General features: G+C 38.7%; 1 long non-coding RNA gene across 1 annotated transcript; it reads right to left on the bottom strand.

Annotated features, from left to right (window-relative positions):
* Nucleotides 1-2275: 2275 nt before the first annotated feature.
* Nucleotides 2276-4410, bottom strand: LOC124395945. Its single transcript, XR_006927702.1, has 2 exons — nt 4289-4410; nt 2276-3857 (listed from the first exon to the last, which is right to left on the bottom strand). It is a non-coding gene; the product is annotated as an uncharacterized LOC124395945 (long non-coding RNA).
* Between the last annotated feature and the right edge of the window lie 498 nt (nt 4411-4908).

The following is a 4908-nucleotide window of genomic DNA, read 5'->3' as shown; positions in this document are numbered from 1 at the left end:
ATATATGTGTGTGATACACTGTCAAATAATAGGCAGAAGAATCCAGAAGTAAATACACTGATGTGAAAATATATGGCCCAGATAAACATGGCCTCAGATGATGATTTACACTAACACATAATGAAGGTAGTGAGCATGAACTAATTAATGATTGAGGAAGATGTTTGTCTCTCCTAGGCTTTTAGAATGAATTTAGGGGATGCAGGCTTTGGAGGAAAAATGTTTTCCATCCAACTACATCCTGCATATCAACTCCACTCATACAATAATAGATTAGTTCAAATGCCAAATTGTGCTTTTTTTCCGACATATTGCCCACACTATGTGGTAACATCATTGTGTTTGTGTTTAGTGTGTGTGTACATGAGCTTATTTGGTGGGGGTTGGAGTCAGTGCAGCAACGAACCAAGAAGACTTGGTTTACCATTTCAAAGACGGCTGTTTTTCAAAAGTTTACACACACACACTTGCACACAAGCACACTCCCACACACTGGTTCCCCAGCTTGTGGACGTGCAACGTGGGCCGCCAAGCCTGGTGCGAACAGATGGGAGGAACAAACCGGTGCAAAATAAAGTTAAACTAGAACAAAATGACTGTGTGAGTGGTGCTGCCGCCCTTTGTTTGCCAGGAAGGTGATCCTCAGCATCTGGGGATGATGGAACGCATGATTAAAATTACCAGAGGGAATGATTAATATCTCCTTAAAGCGTACACTTCCAGCTTATCAATCATCCCATTACGCCGCAAAAGTTAATTGTATGAGGGGAGGGTTGGCCCACTGAACTGTGAAAAAGTAGCCCATCCCTCGACATGTTTACTTACAACAGCAAAAATCCCCAAAATTCCACTTGTCAAGCATTACTGTATTACCTCTAAGCCAGAATATTATTGAGCAACATGTATGTCATTTATTGAGGCACACTTAAAGACACAGCATATGAACAATTATGTCTGATTTTCTCACATACAATCTGATGGATGTAGGTTTTCCTGTAGCATAATAGGCACTTTGCTTCTTATTACCTATACACATAGACTATTTAAAGTACTTGCATGTTGTTGCATACATGCTCAAGGGTGTGATCGATGGAGATTATTTCTAAACTAAGCCTGTTTTCTGTGTGTGTGTGTGAGTTTGTGTGTGTGTGTGTGTGTGTGTGTGTGTGTGTGTGTGTGTGTGTGTGTGTGTGCTGTGACAGAGGGCACTAGTAGAGGTGCGGGTGGAGGGGGGTGTCTCTCCTCTCTCACCAGCCCAGCTTGCCCTTGCCTGATCTGCCTCCCCCTGGTTGCCGCTGTCTCCTCCTCTTTGCCCTCTCTGCTCTGCTGCACTCGTACCCTTCCCTCAGCTTTCTCCCTCTCTCTCTCTCTCTCTCTCTCTCTCTCTTACTCCCCCCAAACCTCTCTCTGCGTGCCCGCGCTGCCTGAGCCAGCTGCTCCCACTTCATCTTCTGCAGCGTCACTAGCCGGGGGTATTAATCATGTTTTTTGAGAGGGACACTCCGCTATTTATCTCCCTGACACTTCCTGCATTCAGAGGCCCATTGCTGGGCACAGCCCATTGAGTAGTAAGATTACACATTACCGCGCTCCATTGCCTCTCCCTGCCCTCGCCATTGACTGGCCGCTCGACGGTGGTATCACACTCGCACCGTCGGACGTAATTTATGCTGTATGTGTATGAGAAAGACTATACTGTTCTCTTTTCCTCACCGTTCTCTCACATCTATAGGCCATACTTTAGGCATAAGTGAAGCATGTGCACCTTTAATTGCAGTGATCTGTCTGTGCTTTGTGTACTGTACCTGACATGATGCAGAGCCTAACTGTTTCTCTGTGTGTTTATTCATAGAGTGCACTGTTCACAATGAGTATCAAGCCCATTAGTCAGAAGACAGACATAGATTTATGTAAAACTCATGAACTTAAATACCTGACTTATTAAACAGTTTAAGCTTACAGAAGCATATGTATGTATTGTAAAATAATTTCTTTAGTATATTTAATAGTAAGGAGGGTCTTTCAAATGCAAGCTATTCAACAAACCTAAGTTATTTAAAATAGCCTGTACTGTAAGTACATATGTTCATTCATGTATTTATTAGATTTCATGGTGCAATTGTATTCACACTTAAAAAATGTATTTAAGCTTTGTAAATGACTTTAAGCTTCAGCTCACATTCTGTCACCATTACTTAGTGCATAATTGTGTTTTCCAGTATGAAACATTTGTTTATCCCAGTCTAAACAAATGTGAAGAAAATAACAATTACAATTATACTTTATTTTATTTTATTGAATAATGATGAGCATGTGAATAATATACTGTGCATTCAAACTTTCTACTGTAAAATTTAGGCTTGGGTGGAATTCTTTTTCCATTTAAAAATTTCAAAATTGAATGAATGAAAATGAGTATTTCCACCATTTCAAAATAAAAATGTTCTTCATCAGAGATGCACAATTAAAAACAGTAACACACACACACACACACACACACACACACACACACACACAATAGACCATTTAAAAATCGTTTTTGTAAAAAATAAAATTGTTTTTGTCTTTATGAATGACCAAATCTACACTGCCTAGTACAGCAAATTGCAGTTAAAAAAACCCACAAAGCCGACATACATTAATGAACTCACAGCATTCACGCATTTCCATAACAGAACTTGAGGCTGCAAATTCAGTGAGCGATTGGGGAAAGGGAACAGGGGCTTACAGCGGTATCAGTTCAGAATCAGAATCAGATAAGGTTTTATTGCAAGGTACAGCAAAGGGTTTAGCAAAGAGCACTTCACATTAATAGGAATTTGTCTTGGTGTCAGGTGCAAACATATACACACATAAGAGAATTTAAAATACTTTCGCAAATAACTTCTTGATTGACATCAGATCCCCTGATTTATTGTGAAGAAACAGACTGAAAAAGAAAAAGAGCTGTTATAGAGTAAATCTGACTAATAATTCATGCTCACATACTGTTAAATAGTGGCATGCCTACAATACAATATAATTAAAATAAACAATACTGGATATTATCACCCTCTAATAGGATTGCACAAGCTTAGAAAAAAGTGATTGCTTATGCTGTTAGTTTACAAATAAAATTAATTGGCACTATACATCAAACAGTAAGTTAGATAAGAATTTTTATTTTTTATTGTTAAAATTATATATTTTTTGGTAAAGGCCACAGAAAGGCCACAGAAAAAAAGTAAAAATAAAAAAAAAAATAAAAATAAAATAAAGTTTTTCCAGCTGGTGTTAATGAATGGCAGATGACTGCAGTGGGGAATTAAAAACAAACACATGGTCATGGAATGTTCTTGTAGCTATAGATAAAGATACAGATAAAGAACATGTTGTTTTCATTAGACTTTTTCTGCATGTTTTAATTAAGTCAGTACCATACTTGTGATTTCTGAAAGGTAGGCAGTGAAGTTTGGAATTGTTTTTTTAAATCCACAACAAAACATTCAAGAGCAGTACCAGTAGTCCTAAGTGTATCCACCCTGTGGGAAATAACATAATGGCCAGACAGTGGACCAGTGCTAAGTCTCTTACACTCATCTTACATAGTGAATATTTGAGAGATTTACAAAAGTGCAAGTTCCTTACACAAATGCCACCTGACATCCTGCATGAACGCAACTCATGTCATGCTAATTTGCCCTTCACTTATCTTGTAAATCTTAGTGGAAAGAGTGAAGGGGTGAGAGGTGGTCATTAACAAGAGAAAACAGCTTGCGGCAGCTCAGGGGCTTTGGTTGTACAGGCTTTGGCTTTCTTCTTTTTCCTTTGCCCTCTACTCCTCTCCCTTGGCAGTCTCTGTAGAGAGATGTCGTTGCCTGAAGTTAAGAGAGATATAATAAAAGCAGGGGAGGAGTTAGAGAAGAAGTTAGAAAAAAGAAAATACTAGATATCCTATCAGCATGTGGGAATTCCAGATCATTTTCCAATCATAACTGTTTTCTTTGGCCTGGGGAGTCCAATGGGCCTCCAGAGAGGTGATTACAGTCAAAGAGAACTGCAGCCTATAAACCGCTCTTTCCCCCTCTACTCCCTTCCGGCTTCCTTTTCTCACACACTTCTCATTGTCAGGGAACTGGTTTCAGGCCCATATGGAGTGTGAATTAAGCCTAAATACAATGTATTTCATGAAATAAACACACCAGAAAGATTTTCAGACTTGTAGCTACTTGCTGTGAGATTAGCCTTGTTTTCTCATGCATAAAATAGTACATGAAAACTTTTTTTACAGCACATTATTGTGAGTTACCTTAGTTTGGCGCTCAGAAGCCATTCTTTCTGCTCCCTTGCTTTTATAAGCCTGTTTAAGCACAGGCCCTTCCAAGGCTGAGTTGTTCTTATTTTGCCAGTTAATCTCAAACAAGAAAAAGCATTATCAGAGCAGAGTGGGGGTGTGACACAGTTGTTTACATAGCCTGTAATTGGTTGGTTTCTGGAGCATGCGTAATGAGGTGAGTCATTCAGTGGCTAGCCAATGACTTAATAAGACATGCATGCAGACAAGCACAAGAGGCCAAGAAGGTACTGAAATGATGTGGCCTTGTTCACCTTTCCTTGCTCTGTATTATTTTACTATTATTCTGGGGACAATTTTATTTAGGAATTTTTATCTTACTATCTTTAAGAAAAATAGAAGTATAATTACACGCACAGTTTGCTCTGAAATGCAATACATTTTCTTTCCATTTTGACTAAGTACACTCATCCTGGCATACGCTACCAAAATCAATTTTCATTTAAAATAATTTTTCTGTGTAATAATTTCTGTGTAATCTGTGTCACAACACTGTTCGGGTAGTGGTTAAGCTCACTGAGCCAATGATCACACTGTAAAGTTCCTTTTTTAAATGTCATTTTAAAAGCTGTAGT

This window comes from Silurus meridionalis, chromosome 13 (assembly GCF_014805685.1).
Source record: "Silurus meridionalis isolate SWU-2019-XX chromosome 13, ASM1480568v1, whole genome shotgun sequence".
Classification (NCBI taxonomy): Eukaryota; Metazoa; Chordata; class Actinopteri; order Siluriformes; family Siluridae; genus Silurus; species Silurus meridionalis.
Note: the sequence above shows the minus strand (reverse complement) of the source record. Positions and strands in the feature narration are given on the sequence as shown.